Consider the following 18425-nt stretch of genomic DNA (forward strand, 5'->3'; position numbering starts at 1 on the left):
TAGAAAGCCCTATCCAGCCAAGAAGTGCCAGTTCCAGGCTGAGATGTAGCATGTTTCAGAGAGCATCAAGACCACCCTTACTTCTTGATAGTGATCTTACTTCTTGATCTGCCTACACTCTGTGCCTACACCACTGATATCAGTGGAGGAACAAGCCATGTGAATATCATTTGCACTTATTTCTTATAAGGACGATCTAATTTGGATCTAATTTGGGTGGTGTCAGCAGAGAGTGAATTTTTCTTTTTAAATGCATATTTGAAAGAAATTCAAGTAATTTGAACAGCATGTTTCTGAGAAAAAAGTTTTGGTGCCACTTGTCTATATTCCCAATATTCTCAATGTTGGTCACTTCAGGAAGTATTCTGAATTTAAAAAAATGTTTATTTTTGGATGGAAATCAAGAGGAAAATGAGAACTCAGTGATAACAAGAACCATCCTCCACTTTTGAACTTCATTAGTGGCTTGATTTGCACTCAGTTAAGTTTCAGTCTGGGATCTGGAGACAAGTGCTCTTCGTTCTCAGCTCCACAGGGCATGAGGGAGCCATGATGAGATAAGTGTCTCTGTGGTGTACTGTTTACTGAGGTCTGCTGCTCCTCCTGTGGTTTATATGGCCTGCATAGATGTGATGGGAAAGACAGTGCCATGAGCTTGCTTTCCTTCTTCATCAAATATACTTGCAGAGTGGTTCTGGATACAGTCTGCCCCCAAACCATTTTTTTTGTCTCTTCAGAATAGAGAATTTTAATGTACACTGAAAACAGAACAGACACTGACCTTTGAGCTATAGGGAAACTTGATCGTGGCAAGGGCAATTCAGCCACTTGAGGCTCTGCTTCATGGGGTGCTTTCTAATAGGTTCCTGCAACCCCCTTACCATCATCACACTGTGAACACTTACAGGACTTTAAAAAGTCTGTTCCCATGTATGTGTTGCTGAGAAGTCCCATCAGCAAAGCTCAAAGCAGACTGAGTGTAAAACAATGACCAATATAGCAGAGATGGCCTTTTTATTTGTTTTTGTTAAAACTGTGTTTTTTCTCTATTACTTTTTATTTTTTCACAGAGGGATCTCAAAGTGGATGAGTATAAATAAGACTGAAGGAAAACATCCCTGCTTTTCTCTGTTCTAGAAGCACAGTCTGCACAGTATGCCAGCCTAGCTTTCGATGGGAAGAGAATGGAAAAAAGAAAGTTGTATTGAAGTTTATCTGTATTCATTTTTCTCCTTCAGGAATGCTTATCCCCAACCTTAGAGCTTCAATTTCCATGAAGCTAATCTATCCTGCTAATAGCCATGTGGAGCAACAAATTGCCTTCTTGCCCAAGTGGATAGAATGCATTCAATCTAATCACCATCCAGCTAAAGGGGTTCAAATTAATCTTGCCTGGCTGCTTTTTTTATTGCTCACTTCCCCTCAACTCACTGTCCCCAAGAGCACCCATTACACCTTGATCCTCTTCTTTTTCTTAAATGAAATGTTGGCATTTGCGCTGAAAATTGTGGGAAGATTTTCATGTTTCTTCTCCTCTGGAAACATCCAAACTGGTGTTGGAAAACTCTATGAACCAGCCTTTCCTGAGGATGCTCCGACACATTCACTGTGGCATGTTTGACAGAAACTCTGGGAAGGGTGACATACTCCAAAGACAATTTTCTTTAATTTCTCCATATTAACAGAACTTCCCAGCAGGCACAAAGCTTACCAGAGCTTCTGGAGTAATAAAGGACACTGGGATGAGTCTGTTTATGATGGACATTTCCTGGTTTTACTACATTTTCTAGTATCCCTGAAAAGAGACATGAAGAAACCTTTGAACTTCCACTAGGGGCAATCTCCTGTGCTCAGGCCTTTCTGTTATTTTAGGAGCAATCCTTCCCATGTGTAGCTGTCCGTGGTGGCCAGCATGAAATATCCATCAGTCTAGCCAGATCTCTAACAATGCATTTCACCAACAAAAGCAGAGCCTTGCATCTATGGCAATTTTCTTTGATCAACTGTTGTTAATCTCATTACTTTAAAGACTTGCCTTCTTGGGATTGGTGAGTCAGTAATTTGAGTACACTTTATAATCCAATCTAATAGAAGTCAATTATGAAAAATATGAAATGAGAAAGGAAGCAAGCTTGCTAGGTTCATTTCTCTTTGGATTTGTCATGAACTGATCTAGAGAAGGCAGAGAACTAGTCAGCTTTGAATACAGTTGTGAATACAACTTAGGTTTTAGAAATTCAGTCTCTGTCAGCTTCCTACCATGTCAGCTTGCATGTGAATCCTGATGAGGTGTCTTTTGGTCTAACTGTTTCCTTTTTTTAGATGTTACTTTTGCTTCAGAGATTTAAAATTTTAGTTTATAATAAGAGCTTAAGTAGTCAGATGCACAAAAATAATATATTTAAATTATCATTTTGCTCTTTGTAAATATCTTTTAAAAGATCCATAGGATTTACAGCAAAAAAAAAAGTTGTATTTTGGCAACATATAAATATCTAGCTGCATAAGAAGTCAAGTATGCTATAGCATTGATGACTTCCCTTGAAGAATTTGGTTTTCAGTAGGTCTCCATTTTATTTACTTGTCTCCATGAGGGCACTTGTATGTAGAAATGGAAAGAAGAGAATGTACCATCCCTTCCTATTACTTGCAATGTGGAATTAAGCAAATCTCGCAAATGGATGTTTTCTCCAGATCAGACCCTGAGTGTTTCATTAATTCTGTAAGACTTTTTTTGTGGCCTTTTCTTCCTTGAGGAATTGCTGAACACGGAGCTCTGATATAAAGGTTTATGTTTAACACCGGGGCTATTTGCAAGGCTGTTTGTAGAAAGACATATAGTGTGGGATCAGTGATCATATATCACAGCCTCAGAATGTGATTAAAACTCAACCTTTTTTGTAGTGCACTGTTGTGAACATTTATGATCAGGCTGTAACAAGAGAAGGGAGATAATGTTAATGGAGCTGAATGGTGCCATCTACTTAGATGTGAAGAAGAAGAGAATTTACTTCCAAAAGGAGACTGAACACAGAGCAGATTCAATATCTGACCTTCAGGTAAGGTACAGGTTTGGGGTAGAGAGGAGCTGAAAAAGGAGAAAGCAAATTGTGGAAGCAGATAACCCCTAACCTGATCTCAGTGCAGCTTTCATTCTTGATGTAAATTTAACATCCCAACATCCTAAGGATCTTACTGTATTATCAGAGTAGTATTCACATTTTCAACTTCACAACTGTCATATGTGTGACCTGGATATTAGTGTAGTATTGTAAACATACAGTACATACTGTAAAGAAACTACATAGTACTGTGCACTGTTAAACTGCTGCCTTGCACATCAATAAACATCCAGCTTTCAGCTGCAAGTGAAGTCACAGCAGGACACTTTATCCTGGGAGAAAGCTCCTACCCTTGGTGCTTGAATGATATGGGTATACTCTTACTTGCTCTGAAATCCTGTTGGATGAGGCAGTTTTAACGTTACTTACAATCCTAGACATTGTCAATCTGGAACTCAATGCACCTGCTGAGAAACAGTTTGAGAAACAACCCTTTTGTTAAACCACAACAGTTTTTTCCATGGGTATCATTGATAGTTTGATTTTTTTTTTTGTTTTAAATAGCAAAGACTAGCTGCACCTGAGCTCCACCACTTTAGTTTTACTGATTTGTAGTTTGATGTGATCGTATGAGCTACCGTGAACATATGACACTTGGACACACAGCTGTGAGGAAAAATTCAAATTAGATTAGTCAGAACTTTGAATTACTACTAACATAGAAAACTATTTTATATTTTTTGAAAGTTTTACTAAAACTGTGATGACTTTTAAGCTAAGATATATATATATATATATATATATATATATATATATATATATATATATATTTATATTTTTTTTCACAAGAATGTAGCTGCAATGTCACTTAATTCACCTACTGGCAGCTTAGAAGAAAATTCAGCATTCAGAGGGAGGAGAGATGCACTCTTACCATGCTTCTAGCACACTAACATTAACTTCCCTCTCCTGTACTTCAGTTTCCATATCCTGGTGCACTGCTGAGGAACTATTAGGAATGATGGCGCACGCCTCCAATGAGATGCACTCATTGGTTTAATTCAGTAAATGAATGCGTTTTCATTCAGATGAAGAGGAGGCATAGCAAGGTTAAGGACCTTTTTTTGGAATTATTTTATTAAATCCCATTGGTTGCTCTGACTTCTCTCCTGTAAACTGCAGCTCATCAGCCTGTCAGTTGCCTCTGATCTAGGCTCATTTGAACTGAATTACAGAACTGTAATTTCCACCACTGTTTATGTCATATGCGCATGCTGGTCATATCTTACCCTTTCTAGGAAACATTAAATATTGCAAACCAAGAGATTATGGATTCTTTACAAGGACATCTGCTTTTCTTATCCCTTCTTCAGTGAAAAATAAATACATAGATAATTGGTCTATATTGCCCTTATAATCAAATGTAGATATTATGTCAGTCTGGCATCTATTTTGCTTTACTATTTGGAGTTGGGGGGGTGGGAGGGTTGTTTGTTTTGTTTTGTTTTGTTTTTTTTTTCTTTGGGTATTTTTTCAAAGACTAGGTTGGAATAGAGTTTGTTGTATTGGCCTGTGCATGCAAAGAAAGAAAATGCTGCTGGTAGAGGGGCTAAAACTTGATGCCATTGACTTGCCTCTCCTGAAAATGCAGATTCCCAAACCATGGTTTGTCAGCATCTGTTGAGGTTTGCTGTTGGTAATCAGTGCTGCCAGTGAGAGTGTCACTCACAGAAACCCCGTTCAGATTCTGTCAGGTACAAACATGCTGGCCCTAAAGTGAATATGGTGAATTCCCACTCTGGCTGCTCATTCTCTGTCTCACCCCACCTTCCCAGCTCTCAAAAGCAGACACATTCCTGTGTAATATACAGATATAGTAGCTTCCATGACAGTGTCAGCATTTTGAATGCAAAGATATACAAGCATTTTGCTTCCAGGACTTTATGGGTCTAGCAGAAAGGATGCTGAGACCTTCTTGTTGTGGTCATGGCAGCATGTAATGACATGAGTGTGTCCCCATCACATATGACTTCTTGATGGTGTCTAGGAAGCTTTATTTAAAAACAAAAGTTTAAGCCCTTGCTTAAAAAATGAAAGGAAAATAAATGACATTGTCTATAAGCTCAATGAGCCATATTTTTGACTTACAAGCAGTGAATTAACTGCTAAATAAATGGGTTGACACAACAGAATGTAAATTGTAGGGAGGAGAAAAGAGAAGAAGGGAAATAATTTGGAGAACTTTAATTGTTCACAGTAGGTTAAACTCTTACCCTATGGCAAACTGACAATAACCCCTCACAAAGCTTTCTTGTAGTTGTCAGTGGGGGTACCAGATTACCATTTGAGTTTGAATCAGGCATGCATTCCTGCAATAAATCTCCCGACTGCCCCCACATCATGCTTTAGTTCTTACTGTGGAGTGGTCTTGGAGTGTGCAAACTGGATTCCATTTGGATGAAAATCAACTGTAGTATGTGCTCCATCAATGCACTTAGTGTGATCCAGCTGTCAAAAGTATTCATATCTTTGGGTTCAAACTGAAGATAGTTTAAATTAAACCCCACAGAAAGACATATAGTACGAATACATAATTCTCAGCACTTGCTACTGAATAGCTGAAGTGCCTGTTACCACCTTTTCTCTGTTTTCACTCTTCCCAGACTGCTCCTCAGGCTCAGGAAGACCAATTGAACTGAGCTATCTGAGAGGTGTTCCAGCCAAGATGAATAGCCTGAGCTAGTCCCTGTGAATTTACACACAGGACTTGTTGCATAATGCACCTGTGATAATCAGAGAGAGCTTAAAAACCAGAAGGTGCCAAAATGGAGAGCTGAACTGTCATCAAAAGACCACAAATGTGTGAGGGCTTAAATCTGATGACATTTTTGTGCTTAAACTTTGCAGACTGGGCTGTCCAAGCTTAACGCAACCTTAAAATATAGTTTCCTGAGAAGAAAATTAGGCCAGAGCACACATCATGTCTCTGAGTGTGCTGGATAGAAGAGCAAGAATAAGGAATGTATACAGTGGTTGTAGCTTCAGAAAATTTGGGACTCTTCCTGACCTGAAAATTTCATCTACTTTATCAGGTTTAACCCATCATGGACCTTTCTTCCATTCATTTGTATAATTTCTTTTTGAACTCATTTATGGTTTTGGCCTTGCAAGCATCCTGGGTAATGTGTTCCACAATTTCATTATCCAGTGTGTAAAGAAGTACTTCCTTTTGCTTTTAAGCTTGTTGCCTGATAATTTCATTAGATATCTTTACTTCTTATAATAGAAGAAAGAGGGAATTGTTGTTTCTTGTTTACCTTTCCTAAGTAATCTTTAATTTTATAGACCTCTGAAGCCTTTTCCAACCACCTTTCTTCTGGTTTGAACAAGAAAATCCTATGCAATTAAAAAAGCCCAAAACCCCAAACAAACAAGTATCCAACCACTCTGCATCTGCGTTAGCATTTTTACTCAAAGTGAGATTTGAAACAACTACTTTCATGTACTGTACATTGCTTGGTTGCCTCTGGCTGTGCCAGACTAGAAACTCTGCTCCAGGGCTGCTGTAAACATGCTCCAAGTCCTACCAGAAACAGAAGGGTCCAACCCACCACTGATTCTGCTGTCAGCTTTGGCCCCCACATGTGGGAAGGACATTCAGCCCAGGTGATTGAACTATATCTGGCCTGAAATAATTTCCCTTCAGGAGCAGAGCTCTCTTTGATCTGTCAGTCCACCCTTCAGCACCCAATTACCTTCTAACGTAGATGTGACCTTATTCTTCCTGTATGGAAGCTTTATCTAAACCCCAGTCATCCCACTTGCCTGCTCTGCACTTTGTCTCAGTCTAGTAACTCCTCTTCCTGGTGGTGGGTGCAACACAAAATATTTATACAATACATGTATTGATGCTTTCTCTATTTTTGCCCTTGATTTCTTTCCCACCCACAGTTTATATGCTGTTTTAGCAGATGATAGGCACTGAAGGGATGTGTTCAGAGCCTTGTCCACAGGACACAACATGTCTATCCTGAGAGGCTTGAGTTCAGCCACAGCACACTGTGCGTATGTGTGCACACATAGATGCTGTTTCCTTCGTGCATGGAATGTCACAACCGTCAGAATCAAATTTACTTTGCCCTGTTATTTTCCAGCCACTCAATATCAAGAGATAAATTGGAACTCTTTGCAGACAAATTGCATTTTTGCTGCCTTGAATTATTTAGTAGCATCAACATACTTCATTATTTACTGAGGCTTTCATCCTATTTTGTGAATATAGTTTCAGTACACCTCACTGTGTGATTCCACTAGACTTCGCTCCACTGTGAAAACTGGTCATATATTTCTCTGCTTTCTGTCTTTTACCAAGTTACCACCCCTCATGTGAAACTTTTTTTTTTTTATGTAAAGCTTCATAAAAAACATTTTGGATATGCAAGTAAGCTTTATCAATGTCATTGTACTTTTCTGTCTGTTCACCTTTTGAAAACCTTCATAAATTTTGATGATGTGAGTTCCTTTCTGAAAACTTTTGTAGACCATACCATTATAACGAATTTTTCTATATGTAAACTGATTACTTTCTTATTCACAATTGGTGTGGAACTCAGACAATTTCCCTGTAGTTTTCTGGACCAGCTCCTCTGCAGAGCCATTTTTTCAATAGTGGAATCACTTCTGTCCCTTTTTGTGCCTCTGATATGAAGAGCAGTTTTGTATGTTTGACTTTCTTCAGAAATTTGGGTAACACCACAAGAATGTTCTACTGACATTTTGATATTACACAGTTACTTAGACTCATTCCTTCAGTATTCATATGGAAATTCCCTAAGCTTTCCTGTAATGAAATCTGATACAGAAATTATTTGGGTCCTTGGGATTCTGGCTGAAGCCCCCTAGGTTTTGATTCACAAAACTGCCTTAGAATTTTATTAATAAAAAAGCCTTATATCCCCACTAAAGTGTTATGGATCATCAGGAGTTAAAGAAGTTGCAGAGGAAAGGGCCCTGTTAGTTCAATTGTTTATTCTCCTTGTCTGCTCTGAGATCACTGTGGGGACTATACCAGATAAAGTTATCTGTGGAAACTGGGCATTCTCTTATCTCTCCTACACCCATCAGTGAAATACCAAGATATCTAGGAGACATTTAAAAGTAGAGATAAGTTAATATTTTTTTCTGCCTTTTACTTCTTTTGCCATTTCCTTTACAGAAATTGTGTTGGAACTTTTCTTACTGAGAGTATATGTGAATAATTAAAAAAAAAAAAAATAAAAAAAATCAGTATCTATATGCACAGTCAAGAAGGATTAATTGACTTTTCTGGTTCCTTTGCATAAAACCATGGCTATCTACTCTCAGGACTCTCAAATACTCGTTTTCAGCTTCCTTCAATGATTCTGGGCTGCGACTTCTCATGTTGTAGATCTTTAATCATGTATTACCAGCCAGCTGGAACAGCATGAGTAGGAAAGTTCATACATACCCTGTGCTCCAGTTAGTCACTGTGAGAAGTGCACAGGAGCTCCACTGTTTCCGTCTAATGCTGGCAGAGAAATTACCAGCAGCTTATCACCCCAGCAAGTTTTAAGGTAAGCTTAGCAGCTAAGTGTTGATACTGGAATATTTGTCATCAGCACTCAGGGGAACCATTCACACCTCGGATTTGTATAAACTTTACATCTTAATGTGAAAAAACATATGCATCCAACACATGTAAAGCTGCATTTGAATTCAAATGAGATTAAGAAGTGGTTCCCTGTCAGTCTTTCTTTCAGAAGTCTGTACCAATGCCTTGCTGATGATTTTTTTTCTGGTCCCTAGTGATCCTGAATGCCATTTACTGTGAACTGCTGAACCTGCAATGACAAAAGCAAGAACAAACCTTGGTCGCAATGGTACAGGGCACTTTTGGCTATTGTGAATAGCTATTCCCATACATTTTTGCCATTGCTGTTTCTTAGGGCTAAGTCAAACAAAGGCCCTTTTGTGGTACTGATATGAATCAATGGAGACACATGTAAGTGAGAGATGACAACAACTGGAGAACCTTGATGACTGAGGAGCTGCTAGTTCAGGGACTCCCAAATAACAACCCAGCCATCTGGCCAGCCATTCAGCTGCCTGCTGTGAAGGCTTTGCATTTAAAAATTGTGTTATCAACTTTACAATAACAGAACAACCACTTGAACATCATCTTGCAGACCAGACAGGACTAAGGGATCCATTAGTTAAATATCACCCTTTCAGTCAATTAGGAGTAGGAGGGGAAAAAACAGGAATTCTACCATATCACTCAACCTCTCTAGCATCAAGTAATGAACAGAAAGATACGGCTGGAATAGTAAATTCCAGTGCTTCATGTGCTGGAGAAAAGTCAAATTGGTGGTGGTGTGTCCTTTCCATCTGTTCCCCACTACATTCTCCTCCTTCCAGAGGAACTTCAGAAAGTATTGTTTCATACAAAATGCAGACAAGATGAAAAGCACTGCCAAAGCCTCTATCTTAAAAAAAAAAAAAAAATAGACTACTGAGTGGTTTTTGCTTAGGTGATGAAATAGAAACAAATTGATGGGAATAAAACAACCTCTGGAACTAGTTAAATAAACAAAGGTGTCTCTTGGTCTAAAGAACAGCCATATATAGTTTTGTGCTAAAATGGATGCTTTCCTCCTCAGTAAGCTAATAGAGCAATTTAAGACAGATTTTTCTCTTGATAAGTTGGAACAGTTGACATGCAATTGCCAGAAAATAAATTCCTCCCAGCACCATCCTTACAAGCAAAAACTTTATTTACTGTGCAGAAAATTCACTGGACATTTGGTGAAACTGCTGTAAGAAAGCAGCCCCTTCTGCTGTTGTGAATCCATGATCTGCTCTATGCAGATAATCCAAATTCCCTTCTTTCTGGCATTTAGTTTTACTAATGCTTTAGATCTTCCTGGGTACACACTGTAAATGTTGTCAGACTGAAGCAGCCCACCAAAATTACTTTTTCTTGCTATTCTGGGAGTGAGATACAGGTTCAATAACCATAAGCAGAGTATTGTAATGAAAGAATAACTAATATGAAAGTATCGTAGGACTTGGCAAGTTTCAGGGAACTGTGTGGAAAAACTGGGAGGTAGGAGACATGTCCATGTGATTTCAGTGATCCAGAATGCATCATCACACACAAAAACATTTAGGTGTGTATGCATATGCCTACCACCAAATGTCATCTATAAAGGCCAAACCAAACCTTAGCCATGAATGTGCCTTTCTTGCTCTTGAGGAAAAAACCCACCTTTTTTTTTGGTCTCATAAATAATTTGTATGATTTATGATTAAAACATAGATTCTGTGTATGTATTATGCTCCAGTGGAAAAGACAGGTACCACATGAAGACTGAAGGTGAATCTCACTTCTAATTTCATCCTCATGATCAATCAGTCAGCAGTAATTGTCAGTTATGAGAATGAGGCACAGTTTCAAATTTGAAAAATCCACAGGAGCTCTCTGGGTGGTTGTGCTTTGAGCTTTATAGTTGTGACTGCTCCCTCACATTTTGTTGAACCTTGTGGATGTTCCCTATCGGTCCTTCCTGAAAGATGATGTCACATTTTTGGTGGTATGCTGGCCAATTATGTGACAAGCAGTGAATAAATCCGGTTATCTTCTCTTCAGGTGAGATCTCTGCTGTTCATTTTCCTTTGGAAACCTGTTTCTCATCCAGAGAAAAGTGAAGAAAGAGAGTGGGTGAACAGACACAGGGAAGAGCAGAGGCTTCACAGACTTATTTTTTTTTTTTCTTTTCTCAGCAAGGTATCATCTGTTCTTCAAAGTACTTTATTTTCTCTTCAGCTTGCTTGGAAACATGGTCCAGACAAGGATCAGATGGTTTTTGTCAGCTCCAGGATGGATTATTGAGTTGTGTCACGTCTGAAGCTGAATGTGAACATAACATGCAAATTTTGGCTGTTATAGAAGTTGGCTGTGCACTTGCTAAAGAGTTCAAGCCTGTGCTCTCATCTCTCCCTTACTGATTCCCAGAGAGCTTCCAGAAGAACAAAAGGTTCAAGCCATTGATACATAGGACACACTACTTTGTTTTAGGAGCTCTCCTTCTCCTGATCACCAGATTTCAAAGCCCAAGGTGAGGAATGAGAGACCTGGGAGTCCTTCACTCCTTGCCATTGTGCCCCAGCCGAGTAGCAGGACACCCTCCAGAGAGATCAAGTGACTCATGAATCTGCCTGGCTGCATGAAGCACTGGAAAAACAGCTTTGAGGAGCAGATTTCTTTTATGCCTGCAGATCAGAAAGTCTTTTTATTCCCATGAATTCTTCAACCCCAAACACAATTTTGACTTTCTAAATGCCAAAGTGCTAGATACCGCAAAGACTGCTGCTGTTGTGATTTTATGCTGATGGGGGTCTGTTGATGACAGGCAGAAAATGTAAGACTGAACACTGATACCAAGCCTCCTTATGTAAGCTTCTTGTGCTTAATTTTGGTCTCTTTCGGAAACAGTCATTGTAGAGGCTCAGAAAAAGGATAGGAATTGATATGCTTAAGGATGGGAAACTCTTTTACTCCTTGCTTCAAAGCTTAAAGGAAAAACACAGAGAATAAAAGAGAGTCTTCAGAGTCTATCTTCTGGCCTAAGGCAATGGAACAACCCTATAATAGGCTTTTTTTTTTTTTTTTTCTCAGGCACCCTGGTAACATAAATTACTTCTGTTCTGTCTCAAGATCACATTAGGGATGTGTCCTGTATGATACCACAATCTCAAGGCATAACTCTGAACGGCAATGGAAAACCACATAGTGCCTCACTGAGTTATTAATTCAGCTCATGTAATGCCCAGAAACAGCCAGATACAGAATGTGCTGCGGCAAATTACAGCCATGAGGAGCTTTGGCAAAAATGCTGCTTGACAACTGAGCTCTTTGTCCCAACAATTTCCTTAAAACTACCCATTGAAGAAGAACAGACTTGCATTCTTTTGGTATTACCACCAGGAGGATACCTACAAATCTCAGTGACTGAGTGCCTCTTGGCCTTGTGAGTCAGTAGCAGCTACTGAGGGCTGGGACACACAGCCAACACTGTCAAACTACTGTGGTTTACTCAGTATCTTACCAGGTATAACAGACCATTATATAACCTGTTTAAATCGTGGTGCAAGCACACCCCTGACTGAAACACATGCATAGGAACTGCTTTAGAGATGCCCTTGATGGGACCATGTTGTCATACTGACAATTTGGGCCACCAGCTCCTTTTCCTGACATGTCATGAACAAGATTTGGGATTTCTGCTTCTCTTCCAGTCCTCACTTTTCCTTCACAGATGCACGACGCCCTTGAAACAAGCAGAATGTGGACGTTTGTGTGGGAGGGGGTGGGGAAGCATTTGGGATGAGTGGGACACCTTCATGGAGTACTGTATGTTAAATAACAGACTGAGAGAGGGAGTGATGAGTCTCTCAAGGAAGCATAAACACTATGTACTCATTAGAAGACTCATTATAAATAAAGTACAGGGAAGGTGCTCTGAGACAAAGCTTTTTCGTTGGTATTTATTAGGACAAAGAGCTCCTTTAATAGGGCAACTGAAAAGCACTCTGCTGCAATCATTAATAGGCATTACCACTTTTACTGACTTCTTGGGAACAGTTTTGCCCTTCTCACTTCATCTGCATTAAAGGGACAGGCTCTTTATTCCATATTTATTCTGAAAAGTACAAACCAGGCCAAGACTAGGGGGAAGGAGTGAGAACCCCAAGAACTTTTACGTGTCAGCCCAGTGGCAAAGTTTGGCTGATGGAGTGAAACACAGCAGGCTGCTGATAGACTTGGATAGGCTCTTCTGCCTGGATTTCCTCTATTTTGGGAGCTCCAACTGGGTACCTCAACCCACCAGAGGAAAAATATAGAAAAAAAGGGGAGTAGGAGAGAAAGAGAGGATCTCACGCTCTCAAGTTTCACTATGTATTTTATCACTTCTGCCAGACTGGAACAGAGTTGTCTGCTTTAACTAAGCACTGTGCTTCTAGCTTTCAAACCTCAAGGACGGTTGTAATTTGGCACCTGAAAATGGTAGCCATTTTCTCTATCAGGTTAAGATACCCTTCTTGAAGCTGTAGAACCTATCAGCCTGCTGGAATGCAGCTGTGGTGAGTGTGATGGTTTGCTGTTTATACTTTTCAGGGTTTTTTTCCTTCTCCACAGTGGAATTTAAAGGTCTGAAAACACCTTTTTTCTGAGATTTCTTTCTTGCTTGTTGTTGGATTTTACCAGGCTGTGCTTGATAAATGTTCATGGAAGGCTGAGCACTGCAAAGAATTTGCAATTTTTGCATTATGTGATCTTGAGCCAACACATGTGATGAGCATGTGGAAAGGGAGATATTAAAAACAATTGTAAAGAGAAGGGAACTTTGTTATTTTCCTCTAAAAAACATACACACATGACTTTGAATTGGCTGGTTCTCCTATCTGCACAGGCACACGCACATAGCAGTCCTGCTCTTCAGAACAAAATGAAACAGTTGACTTTTATTTTTTTTTTGCTGAAGGCCAGTGCCTGCAATTGCAAATGTTGCATCCCATAGTGGGTGTTGCCCCTGCAGGACTTCACAGTCACCTCAGCAAGTTGAGAACTAGACCCAAGCTGAATTGGATACATTCCTTTTGGGCCAGAGATACTTGCTTCGGGCCAAGTCCCAAAACTTGGGAGGAGTGAACACATGACAGCGTCTGTCCAGAGAGGTCTGTGTCAGGCACTGCACAGAACGTGAACCTCCACACCACAGCTTTTGGTCCTTGTCATTCCCCAGCTTCTTTTCTCCCAAGGCAAAGCACATCAGCCACCAATCAAACCCTTGAGAAGACTTTCTCCGCAGCTCTCTCTCTTGATCCTCTGTTTCTATTTCCTCTTTGCTTAATTTCTCCTTCTCTCCTCTAGTTCTGCTTGTGCAGTTCAACACTGTAAAGTCCTCCCAGCCCCAGACATGTGGCAATGCTGGGTGAGATCAAGAGTCCATCCTGCTCAGCACTTTGCTTCTGGTGAGGGCCAGAACTGAAGAATTTAAGAACATGAAAAAATGTGGACAGAAGTAACATCTTTGCCTTTTCATGTAGCATTAGGTTTACTCCGGTGTTAATTTTCTCTATAGAGAAGCTTACTTAGAATGATGAAGGTAATCTAGATGAATTGTCTGGTCCATTATTTCTCATTCTTACTGCTGCCACACAAAATAAGTATGTCTTTCTAGGTTGTTTGTACTCTATATTTACTTAGGCAAAGTATTAACCATTCTGCTCCCCAAATAGCTATCCTCAGCTGTTTGTAGTGAAGGTTAATGAGAGAACAGTCAAAATCAGTATTGAGTTGTGAGTTTTGCTGTTGTGAGAAGACTGCAGCCTCCTGGTCAAAGGTTTTTCTTTCAAATTCATGAACTTAAGGAGTGGATAACACTCACAGCTTAGTTCATTTGAAATCACGCTTATATCAATTTAGATTAGACAGACAAGAATCAATGCAAGATGTCATCAATGTCAGCCAATATTAAACCGAACTGAGAGTGAACACATTGTGCTTTACATCAGTTTAATCACTGGTTTTAAAATGAACTTGATTGTGGTCACTTGTGCTGTGACTGCACTGTAAAGAAAGGACTTTGCTTTACCCCTGTGAGCTTTAACTGAAACAACAGGACCAACAATGAACACTCCTTAGCTTTCTCTTTCTGCGTGCATTTGTTTCAAGATATTTCTATTTTATAGGGTAGAGACCCCAGGATGTTTTAAAAAGGGCACATACAGGTGGTACAACACAGCCCTGTGTAGAAAGCACTTGCTTCAAGCGAAGTAGCTCAGGGACTGTATTACATGTGATGCCTCCTGCAGGGATATATCCAACCTAAGGAAGCCAGGTTATACCTGACTCAAAAGGCGCAGCTAGGTAGGACTGTGGGCTGTGTGGCATCCCAGAGGTACATGGCATGAGGAAATGTGAATGAGCATTTAACCCCGTTCTTCCTCTCTTCCTATTTTCTGCTACTGACTGCTGGGGTCTGGATAGGAACTGCAGGTTGCTTGCTGCCATTCCCTGTAGCACAGGCTGAACTCAAAGCCTTCTGGAGCAAGTGGAAAATCCCCTCAGAGACTCTTCCCTAACTGAGAAGGATTTCTGGAGGAGGTCTCTTTCTCTTCTGGATGCTATAGAGGGGAGTCAGTATATGGTTATTTTACAAAATGCCTTTGAATTTTAATTTGAAGAGCAAATCTAAAAAGTAAAATGCAAGAGAGGCTTGCCTCTCTTCTCAAAAGGTCCCCAAAAACTTTCAGCCATGGAATAACTGGGGGAGCTTGAACTGTGTCTAATATCCCAATTGCCTACAACACTGATACAATCAACAGCCCCCACCCCCTAAACAAATCAAGTGGAAAAAATCCCAACAATATCCAAATAACCATCCTTGTAGCAGGCCTGTGCTGGGAATTTAACTCCCTCAGAAATGAATCTGGACAACTTCCCAGATAATGTATCTATTCCTCTAATTCCTATCTCAAGGATGAAGTTGATCATGGAAGAACTGTAGCGGACGGGTGAGTTATTCACAGTGTTTATCAGGGTAGCACCTGGAGGTGATCTGATCTTCCTGCCTCCTCAAAAAAATAAATCTGTCTTCTCTTGGCTAGCTCACAAATCTGCAGTCAAACCCTTCTGTGCCAAACATGTGCAGGTGTACAGTATGTGTGTTACTACTGAGCCATCTGCAGCCTCCCCTGCACGGCAGTTGTTGTACTTTAGAGTTCCTTTCCCAACCAAATGGAAGTCCGCAGAACAGTTTCAATAGCACAAATTAAGAAGCTAATACTTTCTCACAGTGAGATCAGTTTTGCCTGAGCTCACGTTGCAGGAACAGATTTTTCTCTCATCCTGCTTGTCTCACTAAAGAAAATATATGACAGGCAAAGGAAGTGATAGTGTAGGATCCACCTTTATCACCCACACAGGGTATCTGCTGCACCAGGCAGTCCCAGTGCAGGGAAACAAATGCTAAGATTAATTTTTACTTGAGGGTGTTTGGTCAGCTGGTCAAAGCATCATTATCTAACAGCACTGAGGATGTCTGTCCCCTCAGATGTGGGCCCCTCAACAGAACCATACTTGATGTCAAGATCACACTGAGCATCCACCGTCAGATGCATGCTTACCACTCCTCTGCCACAATGGACTGGCCTCTCCCCTATCCCTTAGCCCCCTCAGACTGTGATGTTACTCTGAGCAAATAATGCAGCCCCTGTGTTTGGAAGGGAAGGAAGGCTCCAATGTGTCCATGAAACCAGAAATATTCCGCTTTCCAGTTCTTGTTCCATTTGGTGCTGCAGAAAACATCAATGTACCCTCCTGTTTTCTGCAAACCTCAAGGAGCTGCCAGCCAACACGCTGAGCTGGTGAAATTGATGACTGACTAGACGAACAAAAGTGCACTTTGGGGACCTCCCCATAGTCTGTCATTCACTAATGTTGTCCTCCCCTTGACTTCTGTGGGCTTCCTGGGGAGCCAGCTGTTCCCACACGCAGCTATGTGGTGTTTGTGAGCGTAGGCACAGCTGCGAGTGAACCAGAAACAGGTGAAGAACTTGTCCTAGTGCCAGCAGGAGGTACTATGGATGACATGTAAGCTGGAGGCTTTCTGAAGCATCTAGGCACTTCTGCCTTATGTGGCTTTGGGCCCCCAAAGCTATGCCAGCAGACACCAAATAACACATACTCTTAAAAAACTGCCAGAAACAGTGATAAACTTTGAGTCCTACTTTTTCAGAAATGTCTTCCGAAGAAAAGGCAAGTAGAAACTTTCCTGTTTATGGTTCTTCCTGTGCCTCTAGCACCACTATTTAAGACAATCTTACTGTAGAAGCATACTTGGCCTGTACACACACCTGTCCATGCCCACAAAGAGAGGTGGAAATAATCACTGTATGAATGCATCATTGTCTGCCTGATTCAAAAGAAGTGTTAGCTGAACATAGTGCATTTCTACTCCTCAAAATTTCAAGAGCCTTTTTTAAAATTTGCCTAGTTTTCCATGCCCCTGTATAGTTCTGTATTTGAGCAGGAGGGATAAAAGAATTGGTTAGATCCTACCATTTGATGACTAAGAAGAAGTTTGGGATGTGGAACACTGTGTATCAGTGGGAGAAACATGTCAGCTCAGATTTTTCTGGACTGAAGCACAGACGTTTACAATTTTAAAGTGAGCTGCACAAAAAAGGTGTGCTTTCACAAAGAGTCTAAAACTTACACCCCGAGAATTACTGAGATCTTCCTCTATGTGTGTCACATAAATAATCTAGAGAGCATAATATTTAATGCAAGGAGTCAAGCTGTTTACATAAGTTTAAATTGCACTGGAGCACGTGCTGCACTGGTAGAAATACTGTCTCTGTTTGCCGAAACAACAGAGGGATTTTCAGCCAGTGCCTCTGCTAAGTGTGGAAGAATTAGGCCTTTGCTTCTCCCAGTGCCTACAAAGTACTGAGTTTCTGCATCTCTTATAAAGTCACCAATGTCTTCAAGTCTAAGAAAGCCCTTAAAGTCTCTTCAGTTCTAGTTTGTATTCTCTTTTGTTTTTGTTTTACTCCCACACTTCCCCTCCCAAACTTCCTTTTGCATGTTAGTGCCAAAACAGAACAAGAAAAGGGAGAAAAATGGCTCCAAACTGGCATTTAATTGTTTCAGATTTTTTTTAGTAAAAGCATTTTATGAGTTTTGGTGTGTGTTCCTTCTACTAAAAAGATTTACTAATCCCTCTGGAATGAAAATTATTCAAAAAATTTCAGTTCAAAGTTATTCTGAGGAGTAATTAGCAACCTTAGCCAGCTCTTAGAAATATCTGTTTAGGACAAATCCTTCTGCACAAAACTTGCTTAGTGACTTATTGTGTCTGCAGTTCTGACCTTGGACAGATACTCTGTTCACCAGTGGTCTCAGTTAAGCAGCCATTAATCTAGTGTAAACATCAATATTTTTGTAAAATATTATCTCCCCTCAAAAAAAAAAAAAAAAAAGATTCTGTGACTTGCAAAGGCCTAAGCTTAGTTAAAATCACAACATTGTTTATGGCATAATTACAGACTTATTTTCCTGCAACAATCAGGTGTTATTCCCACAGAACTTCTTGGCTGTCCTTGGCTCTGCCTCGAAAGAGAACACACACTCCATGAGGCAGAGATGCAAGAGTAAACATTCGGCAGGGGTATATTCCTTCTAGACCTGCTCCCTCTGTGCCCAGTCAAGGATTTTATTTTATCAAAAGTATTGTATTCCTGACAATGAGCCTGAACACTCTGCTGTCTTACTGA

The sequence above is a fragment of the Cyanistes caeruleus genome, chromosome 1 (assembly GCF_971803275.1).
Source record: "Cyanistes caeruleus chromosome 1, bCyaCae1.hap1.1, whole genome shotgun sequence".
Taxonomy (NCBI): Eukaryota; Metazoa; Chordata; class Aves; order Passeriformes; family Paridae; genus Cyanistes; species Cyanistes caeruleus.